This window comes from Schistocerca americana, chromosome 1 (genome assembly GCF_021461395.2).
Source record: "Schistocerca americana isolate TAMUIC-IGC-003095 chromosome 1, iqSchAmer2.1, whole genome shotgun sequence".
In the NCBI taxonomy this organism is placed as follows: Eukaryota; Metazoa; Arthropoda; class Insecta; order Orthoptera; family Acrididae; genus Schistocerca; species Schistocerca americana.
The window spans coordinates 516,057,343-516,079,266 of NC_060119.1; the positions used below are offsets into that span (position 1 = coordinate 516,057,343).

The 21,924-nt window shown below is 44.8% G+C and overlaps 1 protein-coding gene across 4 annotated transcripts in view; it reads left to right on the top strand.

Annotated features, from left to right (window-relative positions):
- The window catches only part of LOC124605184 (myb-like protein P), a 456,687-nt gene that overhangs the window by 68,929 nt on the left and 365,834 nt on the right, over positions 1 to 21,924 (top strand). The window lies entirely within an intron of this gene.

Below are 21,924 nucleotides of genomic sequence, written 5' to 3' on the forward strand. Positions count from 1 at the left end.
CGAAGCCTTTACCAAGAGCTTTGAACGTCTGAAACTGTGCAGAGAACATCAGGGAAAGGACGCCGAAAAGTGTAAAGCTGCGAGTTTGAAACGGTAATACTCTTCTTTTTCTTGTGTCTTCCTCCCGCACCTGCATAGGGTTGGCATTGTTTGTGATGGATTTGTTATTGTTATTTTAAGGGGAGGATGAATGTGCCCCCCTTGTCCTTACTCTGTCCCCCCCTCCACCCCCCCCCCCTTTTCCGGGACTGAATGTATGCACCTTAACTGTCTGCGTGAAGGTGTGCAGAAGTTCTCTAAATTTTGGCTGCATGTAGCTTGACGGCATCAATGGGGCCAGATGAACGGTACTGGTACCAAAGTTGTCAAGGTATTTAACTCTCATCAACCGAAGGGATCACTTTTCTACAGGCCAACTACATCTAACGGAAATCGTCTGAAGCAGCTAGCAAGTCATGGCGAGTCTCAAAACGGGTTATTGCAAGAGCTGTCGTATATGTACTCGAGAAAAAGAGTTTTTCCTTGAGATGAATATGAAACGCGTTAAGGAGGTTTCTTACGTCCAGTTGTCTCCCTTGTGGAAGAAGGCGTGTATGCTGAGGGCTTTCAGTGTGCCCTTGCAACCATATAGGATCCTATAATTTTCTTTAGTATCTTTTTTTGTTTCGATTAAAGCGCAGGTTGGTTTTTCTAAGTTAATTCAATTTTGGTTCTTTGTCTAGTTGACAATATTATTTTTAAAATTTTGTTATTGATAATAGTTACTTACTTTAAACATCTGAATTTATTTGCATTAGTATTTTTAGAAGTGAATTTGTAACTTGAATACATTAAAACATATAGTATATAGGTAAGCTATATTTGTGTGTGTGTAAGGTTTTGTAGAATATTGTGTGACTAATGAGTGAATGAATGTTGGGGTGACGGAGGAGAGATACTTTCTCGGCATGTCCAAACAAACACACGTGCATGAACAGGGCCAAATTTACGCCAAAAAACAGAATATGGATGGATCTACTGGTACAGACAAAGAGAGATGTTCAAGGCAAAATTATTTGATGTACTGGTAGGGGAATGGTTATTAAACATGTAGCTAGGAGACTGTGGGAATCGGGGAGTTTGGGGTTAAATTAAGGAAGAGCACTTCTTGGAGCGCGTGTTTTTATGCAACGTTTTTTATGGCACTTGTTATCTTTGTAGGGTGTATTTGTGACTAGTTTTTCTTTGATGTTTGGTTGGTTGGGCGCTTTCCAGCCGAGCTACTCGCGTGTGTGTAAGTGTGGTGGTGTGTTTCGATTTCTCTGTGTGTTGTTGTAGTGCTGTGAGCTGTGTCATGTGTTACTGTTCTGGCCGAGTATATGTATTTTTATTTTTGGTGTCTTACTGATGGTGCTGGTGTTGGAATGATTTCGCATGGTACTTGAACCGCCAAACTGACAAGCACTACTTGCGAAGCGGAATTTACGGCGAAAGCAGACAAAAGATGAAACGATATAAGCAATCAGATACTCAAACCCATTATGCGCCACAGTTTTGTTCAAGGAATATGCTAGACGCTAATTTCTTCCCACGGAACTATTTGACGGTTTTTTACTGCATTTGCGATAATGAGCTGCCGAACATCAGCGCATGATTAATATACAGGTCACTAACTCACGATAATGCTGTAGCATAATAGTAGAAAAAGTTTTCGTTGCTAGTGTTTGAAAGTGGCAAACATCGAAAATCCTGATTACTATACCGCGAGTCGATACGCTGGCTTAAAACCAGAACCTCTTCACAGTGAAGTCATGTGAGACAGTTAACGCGAATCCATCCGTCTCATAGGGCCGCTCGGCCGCCCCTTTGGCACTACACGACAGACGTGGACTGTATGTTTGACACTCCCCCTTTTCCCCGTTGCACAGTCAGCGCTACTCTGCACAAGCGCCAATCAGAACCACACACAGCACGCCTATTAACAGTCGACGCACTGCGCCGAGGAAGGAAGTGTAGAGAGTTCTACGGAAGCTCGTTCAGAATGGGTCGCAACGTTCGGGTTTGAACCACCGACTTATCACACGACCGTCTTCCGTCTTGTCGCTATGAGTATCGGCCAGAAACCACTGCCTTTATTCCCGGTGGACAACTTGGACTAGTCCTCGGAAAATTAGCTGCCTGGTCTTTGCCTGTAGTTTTGTGTAGCGAGAACGAGTCTAAGTTATCCACGGAAAATACATCATGTTATCAAAAGCATCCAGACACCTGGCTGAAATATCTTACAAATTCGTGGCGCTCTCCATCGCTAATGCTGGAATTCAATATGGTGTTGGCCCTCCCTTAGACTTTGACACCTTCCACTCTCGCAGGCATACGTTCAGTAAGGTGCTGGATGTTTCTTGGGGAATGGCAGCTCAATCTTCACAGAGTGCTGCACTGAGGAGAGGTATCGATGTCGGTCGGTGAGGTCTGGCACAGAGTCGGCGTTCCAAAACATCCCAAAGGTGTTCTATAGGATTCAGGTCAGGACTCTGTGCAGTGCAGTCCATTACAGGGATATTATTGTCGTGTAACCACTCCGCCACAGGCCGTGCGTTGTGAACAGGTGCTCGATCGTGTTGAAAGATGCAATCGCCATCCTCGAATTGCTCTCCAACAGTGGGCAGCAAGAAGGTGCTTAAAACATCAATGTAGGCCTGTGCTGTGATACTGCCACGGAAAACAACAAAGGGAGCAAGCCCCCTCCATGAAAAACACGACCACACCATAACACCACCGCCTCCGAATTTTACTGTTGGCTCTACACACGCTGGCATTCGCCCTGCCATCGGATCCCCACATTGTGTACCGTGACTTGTCACTCCACAAAACATTTTCCCACTGTTCAAACGTCCAATGTTTACGCTCCGTACACCAAGCGAGGCGTCGTTTGTCATTTACCGGCATGTTGTGTAGCTTATGAGCAGCCGCTCGACCATGAAATCCAAGTTTTCTCGCCGCCTGACTGCCATAGTACTTGCAGTGCATCCTGGTGCAGTTTGGAATTCCTGTGTGATGGTCTGGATAGATGTCTGCCTATTACACATTACGAACCTATTCAACTGTCGGCGGTCTCTGTGAGTCGACAGACGAGGTCAGCCTGTAAACTTTTCTGCTGTACGCTGTCCCTCCACATTTCCACTTCACTATACATCGAAAACCGTGGACCTAGGGATGTTTAGGAATGTGGAAATCTCGCGTACATACGTATGAAACAAGTGACACCCAATCACCCGATCACGTTCGAAGTCCGTGAGTTCCGCGGAGCGCCCCGTTCTGCTCTCTCCCGATGTCTAATGACTACTGAGGTCGCTGATATGAAGGACCAGCACAATGCACCTAATATGGGAAATGTATGTTTTTGGGGGTGTCCGGATACTTCTGATCCCATAGTGTATAGGCGTGGGTTTCCGGCAGACAGCTATAGTGACTTTTCCTTCTTTTCAAGACGGAAGACGGCCGTGCTACGTGCGCTGCATGGGATTTGTAAGCACGTGCGTGTTGTAGCAGTGTGCGCTTGTGCTCTTCACTTCTGTCAACGGCCATCAGCGAGTTCCCCTGCGTTTCCGTCAGATAGTCTTGTAGCAGACATGATTACAATTAGGCAGCGGCATCCTGTTAGTCTCTGTTTGCATGCGGAAAGAGAAACATAATGTTTTGCCTCTAAAATTTGCACATCTTCAGTTCTCACACACATGAAAGACCTACTGGCGTAGAGCCATGAGACTATAGCGATGTCTCTTTTCGTTCGATACCAAAGGCGTCTCTCTATCGACTTCCGGAGATGAACACGTACTGACCTAGCACGGATTCAGATCCTCATGCGGTCCTGCTTGTTAAGGCTTTCCTTGATTTTCGTAAACCAGTTTGGCGGAACCGGGATTTTTCCTTCAGCGTGGCCACAGGGTTCAGTTCCATCTCCGTTCTTGCTCACGTGAGCTCGTGCCACGTCTCTGCGAGTGCAAACAGGAAATTTACAGTCTGCCCCTGTGTTTACGAACATACTTTGTGAGATAGCACTCTCGTAGGTCAATGCACTTTTTCGTTAAGTACCTTTCCTTCCATTGATCGTCTGCGTTCTGCTCTAGTATTACAGGGTGGCCGTAAAGTCCCTTTATACATGCAGTTATTTCTTTGTAATTTTAATAACACAGTTATTTGTCCAAAACGTCCGTGTATGCGCTATAACTGTCCCTGAGCAGCTTGATATGCCGCTATCTCCTCCTGCTCATCCGCTTTAGCAGCTAAGATTATTTTCATGTGGAGCTACAGTGTGCTCCTTCTAATTCCAAGTTCTACAGCATATTTTCTGATCGACTTCCGGGGTGAACGCATCACGGATGCACTAACTTCAGCACACATTTACCTTCGGGCTGATGGACGATTAGAGCGGGGGGGCATCCAAAAAACTTCTCAGGCGAAAATCTTTCTTCTGTCACGTGATCAAAGTCTGACGACCTGGTAGCTCCTTGCCGAACCGTTCCCGAAACCTTTACATCGCCCGTTTCATATTTTTTGACGTGTTTCCCTTCATGGACCCACGCACCTGTCACTAAGCGTTTTTCCAACGTAAATTCACTGCAATCTGCTATAGTTTTTCATCAAACACGGAAAGGCGAACGATGAACCGTCAGACGCACAGAATATGTTCTCCTTCCTAGGCAGCCACGTGGCAGTTATGCGCCAATCTCGTTGCAATTCACGTGAGGAGAACTGTAGTCACATCAGTGACCATCATCGGGGTTCACATTTTAAATACCTAACCATTTTACGCTTTAGTAAGCGTGTAAAGGTATTTTATGGGTCACTGCATAACTGCAATAATCGATTACTTTTGGTACCACATCACTTGATGTGTGGTATGTTACATATGCAAGAAGTATGACAACTATAAGATCAGTGACCCGGCACTAGATACTGTTGGTCAAATGGTTCAAATGGCTCTGAGCACTATGGGACTCAACTGCTGAGGTCATTAGTCCCCTAGAACTTAGAACTAGTTAAACCTAACTAACCTAAGAACATCACAAACATCCATACCCGAGGCAGGATTCGAACCTGCGACCGTAGCGGTCTTGCGGTTCCAGACTGCAGCGCCTTTAACCGCACGGCCACTTCGGCCGGCTACTGTTAGTCCTCGGGGATTTAAGGAACATGCTGTATGTATTTTTATCGTTATTTATCTAAACTGAAAGAACCGTATATTTTGCATGTTGTTTAATTCAGCAACTGTAACCTTTAGCCCGCTGAAGTCATTGGCATTTGGCAAGCCCGTAACGCAGTAACACATGAACGGAAGTGAAAACAAAGCTCGGCTGTTGTGAAGGCAGCCAAGAGAAAACATTCAACAGGGAAAGTACCCATTCATACGCGAGGCACAAGAGAAACAAGTAACAGTCCAGTTCAGTCCAACACTACCGATCTTTTTTCTCCATTTTAGTAAAGATTCTGCGCAAGGATGCAATTACAAGTCCACAAAATTTGTGTAGTTGCCAGTAAAGGCAGTGAAGCTTGGTATTACTGGGCACGTGACTAAGCACTTCTACAAATATACGCTCCTTACCTTTTATTCTCAATTATATATTCTCTGCTAAGGTCTATTATTGGGATTTACAAGTTTGGGTTTTAGATATAATTGTTGAAAGCCTTCTTCCTAATTGTTCACACCACATGTTGTAGATTTCAGAGTGAATTTCAAGAAAGATGCCTGACTCAGACTAGTTATTTCTTAAGAGATTCTCCTCAGCTATTATTTTTGTTGTATGTCTGCAGAGGTGTTCTTGAGAACTAGACAAGAACTTGAGAAAATGTAAGCTTAGATAAAGTCGACAGAGTTGGGAAAAATTCGACGTGTGTCATCGATTGACAGACAGAAAATGCTGGACGTCGATCAATAACCGAATACGAGTATATAGTATATCCTGTAGCACTGCGTTTGGGATTGTCGCACTTTCAGGCGTATAATGAGTGTTCGATTTTTGCAACTTCTTGAGATATACATAATTATCTAATTAATTATCGTGCGAAAGGAGAATTAGATGTGCATCTCTACATGTTGCTGCGTTGAGACGTATGCTTAGTTTGATCGTGGGTTCCACTTTCAGTGGCAGAGGAAACAGTGGAGTTATGAAGTTGCAATACCTTTGAATAATGCAATGCTCAACAAACTATGTAAGTACATTTTCCTGCAGCGTAATACATCAACATCCACATAAATTGACACTGGCTAGTTGCCGTAAAAACATAATCTAACAAGAAATAGATTTGGAAACAAGCAGTAACTTTGAATTTGTAGACAAGTGACATAAAAATTACATAGATTTCTCTGATATACAACATCCATACGAAACTAAATGAACAATGAACAAAGCAACATATGAAAAAACTGAAATCGGAGTATATTTCTGAATAAACTATTTCACTTGTGCTTCGTTTAAATGTCGCCGAAGAATACAATCAACATTTGATGTAGTGGCAGTCGGCTAAATAACAGTCACGATATGATGAGGGGCTAGCCGCTGACAACCACTTTCCTGTTCTTAATCTTTTTGTATCTGATTAGAATCTCGATTTAAAGCATTAAGCTCCCACGCTGCACGGTAATTAGGGCCACATGTAACCCACTAAAAATATAAGCATCATAAAACAGGAAGTATACGTCGGCTAACTGCTCTGTAATTTACATACACAATATGTAATAATCTTGTACAATCTGTCAATTTGCAATACACAACCATTTAAAGTAGCACGGGTTTAAATATCAGCCATTAGAGATATAGAGCAACAGATTACGTTTTTAAGAATTAGGTAGCAGAAAGACTAGAAAGGAAGTGCTCAGGTTACAAAGGAAGTAAGACAGGGAGGTAGTATTTCGCTCCTACTTTCAACATCTACATGTAAGAAGCCTTGACATTAATAAAATAAATTCCATGAGTGATGGGATTAAAGTTTAGGGTGGAAGGGTATCAAGGATAAGATTCGCTGAGGACACTCCTATCGTCAGTGAAAGTGAGAAAGAACTGCAAGTCGTGTTGAAGGGATTGAACAGTCTAATGACCACACACTATTGGCTGAGAGTAAGCCGAATAAAGACGAAACCAATGAGGAGCTGCAGACAGGAGATAAACATAAAACCGGAATTGGTGACCACGAAGTAGAGGCAGTAAAGGAAGTCTGTTGCTTTCGAAGCAAACTAACGCATGGCGGATGAAAGGAGGAGGACATAAAAAACATCCTAGTACGTGCAAAGAGGGGAATCCTGCCCAAAAGAAGTAATTTAGTATAAAACATCGGCCTTAATTTGAGGAAGGAAATTCTGAGAGCAGAATTGTATGGAAGTGAAGCATGAACTGTGAGGAAACTGGAAAAAAAGAGAATCGTGGGGCTGTAGAAGGCTGTAGACTCCTAACATAAGAGATGAGGAGGTTCTCTGCATAATCGGAGGAGAGGAACATGCAGAAAACACTGACAAGAAGAAGGGACAGGATGATAAGAAATGTGCTAAGACGTCAAGGAATAACTTTCGTGGTACTAGATGAAGCTGTACAAGGACGAAGATCGGAATGAATTAAACAAATACACTGATCAGAATTATCCGGACACTGCCGTGTACTGCGGAATTGACCACTAGACGTCACAAGAGGTGTAGCCGCTAGCATTGAAGAACAGTAAAATGGCTCGGACAGGAGAGCACAGCGGCTGAGCACATCGACTAGTCATTGGATGTCACCAGAGTAACAAGTCCATCGGGGACATCTCAGTCCTCTTAATGCAGCCCATGTCCACTGTTAATGATGTATAAGTAATTGTGAAGAAACAACTTCAGCTAAATGAAGCCCAGGAAGACCTCATCTACTGACGAACAGGGTCTTTGGAGCATTGTGGAGGGTGGCTGTAAAAAACCGCATGAAATCAATGGAATGAATCACTTGTTCCAAAGAGCTACCAGCAGTTCAGCTAGAGCAATGACGGCGCTTATGAAGTTAAAAAGAGCGGGGTGCAGTGGACGAGCAGCTTCTCGTAAGCCACAGGTTTCTGAACCAAGTGTTGAGGGACGCTTGAGGTGGTGCAGGGGCGACGCCAGTGCACAGTGTACAACTGAAAACCGGTGGTTTCGAGTGATGAATTGCGCTGCATCCTGTGGCAACTCGACGAAAGAGGTTTCGGTTTGACTTTGGCGAAAGCCTGGCGAACGTTACGTGCCATCACGTTTTGTGCCAACAGTGAAGTTTGATGAAGTTTGTGCTGTAGTATGCGGGTCTTTATAATGATTTTGATTTGGTCCCCTTATTGCTGCTCAGAACACGCTGCATACTGAAGGATTCGTTTTACAGCTTTGCACTACGTACAGTAGAGGAACAGTTCGGAGACAATGATTGTGTTAGCATGAAAATGCACGCAGTCATAAAGCAGCATTGTGAGGCAATGGTTTGTGGACGGTAACGCCTTTGAAAAGGATTGGCTAGCCGTGCGGAGAGGCCGCGTGGTTCGAGGCACCATGTCACGGATTGAGCGGCCTCTCCCGCCGGAGGTTCGAGTCCTCCCTCGGGCGTGTGTGTGTGTGTGTGTGTGTGTGTGTGTGTGTGTGTGTGTGTGTGTGTGTGTGTCTGTTATTCTTAGCATAAGTTGTTTTAAGTATTGTGTAAGTCCAGGGACCGATGACCTCAGCAGTTTGGTCCCTTAGGAATTCACACACATCTGAACATTTTGATTGGCCTGACCAGGGTTCCGACCTTAACCCAATGGAATATAACTAGGTTGAATTAGAACTTCGACTTTTGTCTAGACTCCAGCGACCACTCGAGGAGAACTGCCCCAATTTAATCCTCGTACCACTCAAAAAGATGAGTGAAAGAACTGGTGTCGAGAAACAGCTGAATTCGTTAAAACTGGACAAAGTTTTAGGGCCGATGGAATCCCTGTAAGATTCTATACTGAATTTACAGCTGTATTACTCCCTCTTCTAACTATGATCTATTGTATATCCCTCGAACAAAAAAACGTGTCCAGTTCTCGGAGAAAAGCACATGTCACACCCGTGTACAGAATTGATCCACAATACTTCCGTCCAATATCCTTTATATCGATTTGTCAGACTCTTAGAAAATATTCTGAGCACTAACATAATTTGGTATCTCGAAGAGAATGACCGCCTCCAAGCCCACCAGCGTGGATTTCGAAAACATCGATTATGTGAACTCGCACTTTTCTCACATGACATACGGAAAGCTTTGGATCAACGCAGGCAGGTAGCTGCGGTGTTTCTTGATTTCCAAAAAGAGTTTGACTCAGTACCGCACCTACGCTTATTGCCAAACGGGGTATCAAGTGAAATTTGGACTGAGGATTTTTTGGTGCGGACGACACAAGATGATATTTGGGTAGAGTGTCATCGTCAGATGTAGAAGTAAGTTTGGGTGTGCCCCAGGGAAGTGTGTTGGGACCCTTGCTGTTCACGTTGTGTATTGATGACCTTGCAGACAATGTCAGTGGTAAACTCGGACCTTTTGCGGATAAAGCAGTTACGTCTGCAACAAGCTGCATAAACATTCAGTCAGATCTTGATAAGACTTCAAAATGGTGCAAAGATTGCCAACTTGCTTTAAACGTTCGAAAATATAAAATTTTGCACTTCACAAAACGGAAAAACCGTAGTATCCTGTGACTATAATATCAATGAGTCACTGTTGAAATCGGCCAAGTCATACAAATACCGTGATGTGACTCTTCGTATGGATATGAAATGGAATGTTCACTTAGGCTCAGTCGTGGGTAAAGCAGATGGTAGACTTATGTTTATTCGTAGAATACTAAGTGCAGTCATTCTACGAAGGAAATTGCTTGTAAAACACTCGTGCGACCGGTTCTAGAATATTACTCTAGTGTATGGGAGCCGTACCAGATAGGACTAACAGCGGATACTGAACGTATACAGAGAAGAGCAGCACGAATGGTTACAGGTTTGTTTGATCTGTGGGACAGTGTCACAGAGATAATGAATAAACTGAACTGGCTGACTCTTGAAGATAGACGTACACTATCCGCAGAAAATCAACTAACAAAGTTTCAAGAACCGGCTTTAAATAATGACTCTAGGAGTATACTACAATTACCTACGTATCGCTCACATAGGTATCTTGAGGATAAGATTAGAATAATTACTGCAAACACAGAGGCATTCAAACAATAATTCTTCCCCTGCTCTATATGTGAATTGAACGGGAAGAAACCTTAATAACTGGTACAGTGGGACGTACACTCTGTCGTGCACTTCACGGCGGGTTGCAGTGTGTAGAGAGTATACAAGAAGATGCACATGTAGATATAAATGTATGCTACTTTCTCTGGTTTCGACTACTGAAGAAGAAGGGACTGCCATTTTTCTACATACATTCGTCCACATCATTAAAAGCGTCGCCAGTAGAGATGAAGTAGTTATAAAAACGAAGGGCGGACGCGCCCCATATGAATGTCCACTGTAAGTATGCGCATAGTTTTGCTCAGATCGTAACTGAGGAGAGCGATGTCTGGCTTGTGGGGCGCTCAACTGCGCGCTCATCAGCGCCCGTAAAGGTCCAATTTTTTATACAGTCCGACTTGTTTACACAATCCAATATAACCACTGTCACGAATGATGATGATGATGAAATGATGAGGACAACACAAACACCCAGTCCTCAGGTAGAGAAAACCCCCAACCCGGCCAGAAATCGAACCCGGAACCCTGTGCGCCAGAAGCAGCAATGCTAACCACTAGACCACGAGCTGAGGACGTAACTGAGGAGGGTGGGTGCGCCGGCCGCGGTGGCTGTGCGGTTCTAGGCGCTCCAGTCCGGAGCCGCGCTGCTGCTACGGTCGCAGGTTCGAATCCTGCTTCCGTCATGGGTGTGTGTGATGTCCTTAGGTTAGTTAGGTTTAAGTAGTTCTAAGTTCTAGGGGACTGATGACCACAGCAGTTGAGTCCCATAGTGCTCAGAGCCGTTTGAACCATTTGAGGGTGGGTGCAAGCTCTGCCCTGAGGTGAACAGGTTGGCACAGGTGAAGAATTCATGGCGGGTCGCATCATACCTGTCAGAAGGCTGATAAGCCAGAAATAAATAAAAAAGTAGAAAGGCTTTTCTTAAAATTTGCGTGTTACCTACACGTGGCGTAGGAACAAACCCAGCAACGATGTGGACAACGTAATGCCTTCGGTGTGACGTCAGTAGGACAGGCTGCGCAGGACAAGTGGGCGCGCGTGTGCTGGCTGTGGCCAGCAGCCGGTGTTAATTGACAGGAAGCGTTCGGCGGGCGCGCGGGATGCTGAGAGATGATAGGTTCCGCGTGCAGCCGCAGCCGCGGGTGACGTCAGCGCGCCGTGGCTGCGCCCGCTGCATTGATCGCTGGCAGACCGGCAATTGGCTGCGTGCCCTGTCGCCCCTCGCAGCTTCCCCTCCACCCACTCCGGAAGGCCCAGGCGTCGCCCGCTCTCTGGTTCTCTGCGAGCGGAAACACGAAGCTCATTAAAAACTACGCTAGTTTTGAGCTCATTATTCGTTCAGTCTAGCTGTCTGATTAATTTTTCTGTACATGACGCGTCATAATTAGTAGCGGAAACTGAGAAGGGTGTGAGTATACGATAACGGAAGCAAAAACGCTCCAGAAAACATGGGTTCGTGAGAGAGTCTTCTGCGAGATGATTTCGAATGTTCAGTTACGAGTCACCACTGATTTCAGAATCAAATGTCGTTTTAAGCATGCAGGTGTATTTGAAATATATGTCCTGATCTCACTGGGCTCAAATTTCACCCATCGCCTATCTTAACAAGAAATTCAAAAGTACTTCGGTACGTTACATTTTAAACGTGGTGTTCCACGCGTCCTCCTCGCGTTTGGGTGCGATACTACACTTTACCGTGAGGTACGAATTCTATCAAGCACCTCCGATTCATATCGTAGAGCTTGACAAGAACGTACCATTCGCTGCTCCAGATAGTCAACCTATCAACAGAAGTTCTGTACTTTTCACTTTTGAGATGTCCCGCAGACAGAAAAATCCAGAACACTGATCCACGCTGAGGTAGAGGCCCTGATCGGCTTATCCGCTTTGAGCTGTAATATCGCGTTACATGTTATTCTACGCCGGCCGCGGTGGTCTAGCGGTTCAGGCGCTCAGTCCGGAACCGCGCGACTGCTACGGTCGCAGGTTCGAATCCTGCCTCGGGCATGGATGTGTGTGATGTCCTTAGGTTAGTTAGGCTTAAGTAGTTCTAAGTTCTAGGGGACTGATGACCACAGATGTTAAGTCCCATAGTGCTCAGAGCCATTTGAACCATTTTTTTGTTATTCTACATCAGCATCAAAATTTGCCAGCGCCCCATCATGGCTGCACCACATTCCCCAATGCTGCACAAGGGCTGCGCTGAAATTTGAAACTAGTTCTGGGGTTGGACAAAAAGTATTGGTAACGCTGTCATAACATGAAGGCTCTGCATCTAATGGTATGCGCGCCCTCTGTAGCTGATAGCAGAAGGTCAGTTGAAGTAGTGCAGTCAGAGGCAACGACTGTGTTTGAGTCAGCTGCTGTGTGTACTATCTGAAAATGCAGGAGGCCAGTTCAAGCATGAACAACGTATGTGGGTCAAGATTGAAGTGGGATTTGGCCGGAGCGCACTATGTTTTCAGGGAGTGGGTGAGGAGTATCGTGATATGGATTGCTGTATGGTACGATGGCAGTACGGGTGAAAGTGTTTCGGGAGGGTAAAGATGTCATTAAAGATCGGCCCCGTTGGGGACGATCCCTTATGGACAGGTGGACAACTGGGCTCCTTGCCTGCTTGCTGTATGTGGATAGCCGATGGACAGTATCCCATCATCCTTCATGACAATGCACGACGCCACACGGTGAACCCGTGCTGGACCTCCTATGTACGAAGGCGTGGGAGATACTGGAACATCCATCGTATTCACCCGGAATGTTTCCGTGAGGTTACGACCTATTCGGCAAAATGAAGGAAACACCTCGTGGCGTTCACTACAACAGAACAAACGATTTTATCCGTACCATAGGGCACTCACTGCGAGACGTCGACAGAGATGGACGCGTTGACGGTGTACGATGCCTTGCATCTCTGTGAAGGTGATCGAGATAGAGGCCGATTATGTTGAGGGCACGTAATACGGTGAACGTCTGTCAATGAAGTCTGGTATGAATAATAGCAGTGGCACCACTACTTTTTACTCAACTCACCGGCCGAAGTGGCCGTGCGGTTAAAGGCGCTGCAGTATGGAACCGCAAGACCGCTACGGTCGCAGGTTCGAATCCTGCCTCGGGCATGAATGTTTCTGATGTCCTTAGGTTAGTTAGGTTTAACTAGTTCTCAGTTCTAGGGGACTAATGACCTCAGCAGTTGAGTCCCATAGTGCTCAGAACCATTTGAACCATTTTTTTACTCAACTCATGTAGAAGCGAATTTAATAGAAAAATTGAAATTTCAAATATATTTGTACTAACCAGAACAGTATTTCATTCGGAAGTAAATGCTGCTCGTAACCACACAAACGACTCGTTTTACTCGATCGTTTTTGCTTCTGTTTTCGTATAATTTCATTATTAATAATGATACATCCTGTATGGCGGTATCATATACTCGTAAATTAAGCACTACGACCCCGTTTTCACCGGAAGTTATTTATTTGATTTATACTTATAACCCAGTATTCTCGAGATTCTGTAGCATTCTGTTCCTCTTCTTTTGGATACCGTTCTCAGATATACCATTATGTTTGTGAATTTCAGAGTACACCAGTGGTTATGGTGCACTCTAACATCTAACTTTATGGTTATCCTGATTTCTCTAAATCATTTCAGATGAAAGTTGGGACGGTTCGGTTTGAAAAGGCCAATACGAGCTTGAGGAAGACTCCACAGGTGGCTGTGCTCGTGCGAAACACTGTTACGTATTACAAGCGACCTATTTAATCCACATGCGAAGCACCGCGCATGATCTGAATTGTTACGTAAATTTAAGGTGGGGGGGGGGGGGGAGAAAGAAAAGGAAAAGAACTACTTATGTCAGCTGCATCGGAACTTTATGCGGAATCACCGGCTCAAGGCGGTAATGTGCCATTTTTTTAAATGCCGACGTTTCGACTGACTTTGCAGCCGTTCTCTTCATGACATTTTAGTTGTTTTTGTGTTTCTTAATGACGCAATCTACTACACAAAATAATTTTATTCAAATTTTTATTTCTTCTTCCTGAACTTTAATTCCCTTTCCAAATTTCCTCTTGTTTCCTTTACTGCTTCCACAACGTACAGACTGAAACCATCATGGACAGGTTACAACCCTATCTCACTTCCTTCTCAACCACTGCTTGTATGTCTTTTGATTCTTATAAGATTAGTCTCGTTACTGCACAAGCTATAAATAGCCTTTTGGTTTCTGTATCTTATTCTTGATATCTTCAGAAATTACAAGACTGTATTCCAGTCCACAACGTCAAAAGCTTTGTCTAAATCTACAAATGCTACAAACATCGATTCGCTTTTCTTTAATTTATTTTATACAATACGTTGTAGGGATAGTATTACCTTACCTGTTCCTACATTTCTTTGAAATCCAAGCTTATCTGTCCGGAGGTCGGCTTCTGGCCGTCCTTCCATTTTTCTTATTAAACTGATACACTTCAGTAACATAAAAAAAAGTTCAAATGTGTGTGAAACCTTATGGGACTTAACTGCTAAGGTCATCAGTCCCTAAGCTTACACATTACTAAACCTAAATTATCCTAAGGACAAACACACACACCCATGCCCGAGGGAGGACTCGAACCTCCGCCGGAACCAGCCGCACAGTCCATGACTGCAGCGCCCTAGACCGCTCGGCTAATCCCGCGCAGCCGGTAACATCCACACCTGTCTTCTTCAGATTTGGAATTACTGTAATACATTGAGTAAGCCGCCATTCCGTGTTATTTATTGATTTATATTTGATTATTACCTGCTGTATTATGGCTGGTTGGAAAATAAGGTTCAAATGGCTCTGAGCGTTATGGGACTTAACATCTGAGGTCATCAGCCCCCTAGAACCTAGAACTACTTAAACCTAACTAACCTAAGGACATCACACACATCCATGCCCGAGGCAGGATTCGAACCTGCGACCGTAGCAGTCGCGCGGTTCCGGACTGGAGCGCCTAGAACTGGGAAAATTAGGCATCGGACATTCAATAAGTAGCCAGTTTTGGAGTGCGAACTTAATCCAAAGATACATGCTCAGAAAACTAAAGTTCTGACCGTGAGCCCACATTGTTCTATAACTCATTCCCTTCCAAAAATTCTAATAATAATGAAGAGGTTGCAGTATGTGAACGCTTTTGTAAGACACAATTAATTTAATTCACTTTAAATTCAAATACTGCCTTCCTGCTTCTTCTGATCGCACTCGCAGTGAAATTACAGTCACTAATCTGTCACGAGCTTATATGAATTTATTATCGCTGATTTCTTACCTTACGATCGCCTTTTGCCTTTTCATTATATGACGATCTCCCGATAAGGCGTCAACCTGTCCTTCTAGAACTACGGGGCATCCCCATCAACGATGCCGCAGCACTGTAGCAAAGAAGCGTTAAGGGTAGTTTTGATGTGTCAAGTACAGGATCGATATTTTACCCTTACAATTGTTCTTGAAATCTGAGAGCATTTCGCCTGTCTCATAGGCCCATATTTTGCACAGCAGGTGAAACAGTTTTGTCGTGTCTGCTCTCCCAAGGATCTCAATAATTTTGAGGAAACGTTTGTTGCACTATGTAACAAACTTACAAAAGGATGATTCTGCCTTTAGAGGTCGTTCAACCAGGGCATAAATATTCGTGCAAGTCTATAAAACGCCAAGAGCAGGTTTTCAAAAATGCTGCAGTGAAATATTTTTTAGAAACGTATTCGGTATTCGCTGACTTGGGAAGAATTCCAAGTGTTTCTTTATCGGGAATTATACAGAAGGAGATGACCGCTTTGATGAGAGACGGGACATGTCGCCGCTAGTCGGCAGCTGCCCCCCGAGGCAGAGAGCCCCGAGGCTAATTACTGCGTGCCGGGTGGCGTCTTAAATACCTTTCCGTGAACTCGTCTGCGACACAGGCTCTTCCCGGAAAGCAGACAAACGCGCCGAGCGCTTCTTCTGCGCAGCGTCAGCCGCTCTTCCAGTGGACTGCTGTCACAGGGAAACTCTTGGACAGTGTTTGGACCATAGATCAACCTTTTCGACCATTTGCAGTGTCCGCTGAGCTAAATTGTGGAGACGTTAAGAAATCTTATTAGAATTCTAAATGAAATTTAAAAATCTAAGGCACGTTGGTCTTACTTAAAACTTAAAGGCTGATCGAAATGATTCATTCAGTCGCTCAGTGATTATAATTGCATCGAAATGGTATGTGTCCGAGGTTAGGCCGAAATACTGAATCAAGTCTTCTGAAATTGTTTCTCCATGGCAGGCTATAACACGGTTTCTACTTTCAACCATCGCACGAACTGCGAAATGACAAATACTGAGGTAAGTGAGCAGTTTTTGTTGACTTTCCTATACCGCGTTCAACAGTGGAAAGGAATCTGGACAGGATAAAATACCTGCAAGGTTCCGTAGATGTTATGCGACATAACGTGCTCCTCTTGTAACAGTAGTTTATCGCAAGTCGCTGGAGTAACGAAGGGTAAATATCGATTGAATACAAGCGCAAAGCATTCTCGTTTTTAAGATGGTTCATAGGAAAGATACACACAAAGATACTCCAATATTGCTAAGATCAGTCTGTTTGACAATTATGAAATATGTATTATGCTCACGCATTATGACGTTTTCGAAGCACGAAAATCTCGACTATAAAAATTAACATGTATTCCACACAAAGCACATAGTAGTGATTGCAATACCACACAATGGTAACGAGTAAGAAATGTACGAGGGTTAGAACTTCAATGGTGACAACTATTTATTTGCAACATACAAAATGGATGTGCATCTTTGAAAGTTTTACTGTCCTTCGAAGTAGTAACCAGCATTCTGTATAACCAGTAGCCAGCGATGTTGAAATCAATTGTGCTGATAGTTCGAATGAAGCTCTATTGCCCGACGAATCTCTATAACGTTTTTGAAGTAGATAACTTGAAGCGCTTCCTTCAATTTAAAAATAAAGACGAGACACAAGCGCTTACGTTTGGGGAGCGTTGTGGATGGTACAGCACTTCCTATCGCGATAGATCTAGTATTCGTAAATCGGTCACAAGTTGCGCCATATGCGTCCGAGCATTGTCCCACGAAATAATAGGCGGGTCCTGCAAAAAGTGTCGCTGCTTCTTTCTCTAAGTTGTTTGTTTTTGGAACACAGCCTGCGACCAGATTAGAAGCGGTGACACCTTCTGCAGGGGCCAGCCATCATTTTACAGGACAATTCTCGGATGAATACGACGCAAGTCATGACCGATTTCTAGGAAGGTGGGACTTGGGAGTGTTGTACCACACGCAACACTCCGCGGACGTAAGCCCTCGTGATGACATCTTGATTCCCGGCTGAAGGAAGTACTTCATGTCATTCGCTTCAGAAGACATGTTAGAAATTCGTCAGGCAATAGGCCGCTGCAATGGAACCATTAACGCATGTGGCGATGCTAATGGTGCTGCTAAGGGTACACTACAACTTACACATCGCTGACAACGGATGATACACAATACTGATGGCTACTTTGAAGGGCATAAAACTTTGAAACATGTATCTATTTTGTGTACGTCGTAAATAAAGAGTTGCAGTTACTGAAGTTACAACCCTCTAATTATTTTTATTATTGAAGAAACAGAGAGTTTATCAGAGGGTATAAATGCACTAATTTTTTCGCAGTCATAATGCAACATAGGAAAGCGTTTCTGAAGACAAGAAATTTGTTAACATCGGGTATAGATTTAAGTGTCAGGATGTCGTTTCTAAAAGTATTTGTAAGAAGTGTAGCCATGTATGGAACTGAAACATGGACGATAAATAGTTTAGACAAGAACAAAATAGAAGCTTTCGAAATGTGGTGCTACAGAAGAATGCTGAAGATTAGATGGGCAGATCATGTAGCTAATGAGGAGGTATTGAATAGAATTGGGGAGAAGAGAAATTTGTGGCCCAACTTGACTAGAAGAAGGGATCGGTTGGTAGGACATGTTCTGAGGCATCAAGGGATCACCAATTTAGTATTGGAGGGCAGCGTGGAGGGTAAAAATCGTAGAGGGAGACGAAGAAATGAATACACTAAACAGATTCAGAAGGATGTAGGCTGCAGTACGTATTGGGAGATGATGAAGCTTGCACAGGATAGAGTAGCATGGAGAGCTGCATCAAACCAGTCTCAGGACTGAAGATCACAACAACAATGCACCATACTTCTGGTTATGCGATGATTTTCAGTTGGTAAAGATTACGCAATACGTGGAGGAGGAGGAGGAATATTTTAGTATTTAACGTCCCATCGACAACGAAGTTGTTACAGACGGAGCACAAGCTCGGATTAGGGAAGGATGGGGAAGAAAATCGGCCGTGCCCTCTCATAGGAACCATCTTGGCATTTTCCTGAAGCAATTTAAGGAAATTATGGAAACTCTAAATGAGGACACCGGACTCGGGCTTGGATCGTCGTCATTCCGAATGTGAGTCAAGTGTCGTAAACACTGCACCACCTCGCTCGATCGCAGTACGTCGATTTGCCACTATCGTCAGAGAAACTATTCATGGTGTGGAACAGAAGTTCTCGGTGGGAATATACTGTTACAAGCGCCGTGCTCCAAGGAGAAGCAAAAATATATATGCAGTAGAGCCTCATTTACCCTGAAGAGCCAAAGAATCAGGTACACCTGTCTAATATCGTGTAGGGCCCCCGCGAGCACGCCGAAGTGCCGCAACACGACGTGGCATGGACTCGAATAATGTATGAAATATTGCTGGAGGGAATTGACACCATGAATTCTGAAGGGCTGTCCATAAATCCGTAAGTGTACCTGGGAGTGGAGATCTCTTCTGAACAACACGTTGCAAGGCATCCCAGATATGCTCAATAATGTTCACGTCTGGGAAGTTCGGTGGTCAGTGGAAGTGTTTAAACTCAGAACAGTGTTCCTGGAACCATTCTGTAGCAATTTGGACGTGTGGGGTGTCGCATTGTCCTGCTGGAATTGCCGAAGTCTGTCGGTATTCACAGTGGACATGAATGGATGCAGGTGATCAGACAGGATGCTTACGTACGTGTTTCCTGCCAGAGTCGTGTCTAGACGTATCAAGGGTCCCATACCACTCTAACTGCACACGCCCCACACCATTACAGAGCCTCCACCAGCTTGAACAGTCCCCTGCTGACATGCAACGTCCATGGATTTATGAGGTTGTCTCCATACTCGTACACGTCCATCCGCTCGATACAATTTGACACGAGACGCGTCCGACCAGGCAACATGTTTCCAGTCATCAACAGTCCAGTGTCGGTGTTGACGGGCCCACGCGAGGCGTAAAGCTTTGTGTCGTGCGGTCATCAAGGGTGCACGAGTGGGCCTTCGGCTCCGAAAGCCCATATCGATGATGTTTCATTGAATGATTCGCTCTCTGACACTTGTTGATGGCCCAGCGTTGAAATCTGCAACAATTTGCGGAAGGGTTGCCCTTCTGTCGCTTTGAACGATTCTCTTAAGTCGTCGTTGGCCCCGTTCTCGCAGAATATTTTTCCGGCTGCAGCAATGTCGGTGATTTGATGTTTTACTGGATGCCTGATATTCACAGTACACTCGTGAAATGGTCGTTCGGGAAAATCCCCACTTCATCGTTACCTCGGAGATGCTGTGTCCCATCGCTCGTGCGCCGACTATAACAGCATGTTCACACTCACTTAAATCTTGATCACCTGCCATTGCAGCAGCAGTAACCGATCTAACAACAGCGCCAGACGCTTGTTGTCTTATATAGGCGTTGCCGACCGAAGCGCCGTATTCTGCCTGTTCACATACCTCTGTATTTGAATACCCATGCATATACCAGTTTCTTAGGGGCTGGGCGGTGGCGGATCGTATGTGGGGTTCGGAATGGAGGGGCGACGTCGATCAGCTCTCGGCTACAATCCAGCCAATTGTTTGCTTGTTCCGAGACTTTGCTCTGGTATATGCCAGACGATTAGATCACGCCTTCCGAGTGGTGTCTTTGGTGAATACAGCTATGAGTTCCAGGGGAATTAGTAGGTTTGTTTACCCTTCTGGAGAGCCGTACTTCAGAAGAACTACTTAGAATATCTGCAACAGATTGGCTACGTCAGCAGAATAATATCAGCTTGCTTAATGTGCCTGGGGATGGAGCAGGATTGTGGGGAGGGAAATGAGGGCTAGCCTGGGGGACTGCCTATCCAAAGAGCACGCCTTAGGGTGCGGACACACTCAGCACACGACAGAGTAGTGCGTGTAGGGTAGGGTAAGCCAGCTTCGCGGCGACGGTGCAGTGAGCTCCAGACGAATACTTCCTGCCGTGCGCGTGTGAGTGCGGCTGCTGTAGCTACTGCGGTAACTGAATGTGGGGCGCGGAGCAGCGGCAGGCGCAGGCGGTAAATACTCCGTCACGCGAGCCGCACTTGGCGCCGGTGCGACGCCGTCGCAACCGTCAGCTGTTCTGAGCTGGCGACTATACGTTTAAGCAGTTCCTACACTGTCAATAATACCGGGCAATAATAGTATTCAATAAATTTACGATTGTCTGCAGACAGCGAGGTGATATTGCGCAAATTCGTTTGAAATCGGCGAGGTGCAAAAGTGGCGGATATGTACGGCAGCTGTAATCCGGCTCTATGGCTGACCTTGCGCTCGCACAAAGAAAAAGAGTAGACGGATAGAGGAGAGTTATAGGAAGAGAGAAAGACAGACGTGTGAAAATTTACGAAGAGACTTGAGGGCAAGTGGAACAAGTGAATAACGGAAGTTTTCTGAGAATGGACGCTCGTTTATCCGATTATTCCGTATTCCTCCATACAGTGCATTGCACAGGATAACACTTACTAGTAGTAGCTACTCTCTGTTTTTGTTCCATTCGTGCATGGAGCAAACGAAAAGTGATTGTCTGAAACAGTCCACTCTCTCTGATCTTATTCTGATGGTCCATACTAGATACGAGACGGAGGAACGAGATCTGTTGCTCAGTCTATCAGTAATAAAGGTTCCCTAAACTTTCTTGATTAGTTTTTTAAAAATTCCCCTTGGCTGGGATTCACTGTCTGTCACATAACGACCAATGAAATGGAAACGAGTCACATGTAAAAAAGTAAGTGAACTGTTTACTATTTCAAAAATAGCATAACTGTTAATAGTGGCAATCGGATGCAACGGTTTAGGTTTGGCGATTGCCTGGAGTCCGTTACCTGCCATCATGTGTTGTGCCGGCAGTGAAGTACGGAGGAGGTACTGTTGCAGCATGGTGATTGTCGTTGTTAGGTTGCGGTCCCTTTATTAAGCTTAAGAAAGCGCTAAATGCACAGAGATATGAACACATTCTATGGTATTGCGTACAATAGAGGGCCAGTTCAGAGTCGTATGACATAGAGCAGCATCTTGAAGACAATGCTTTCTGGGCAGTAAGGTTCCTGGGATGGACAGGCCTGCCCAGAGCCACGACCTGAACTCAAAGGAACACCTTTGGAATGAGTTAGAACGTCAACTTTGCTCCTGACCTCAGCGTCCAACATCATTACTGTCTCTGGTTTCGGCTCTTGGGGAAGACTGGGCTGCCATTCCTCTTCAGACATTCAGACTTCTCATTGAAAGTGTCTCTAGCGAAGTTCAAACCGTTATACAGGTGAAGGGGAGACACAACCTTTTTAATATCCAGAAATATGTGTTCGGGCACTTTCTATCAGATATAAACAAT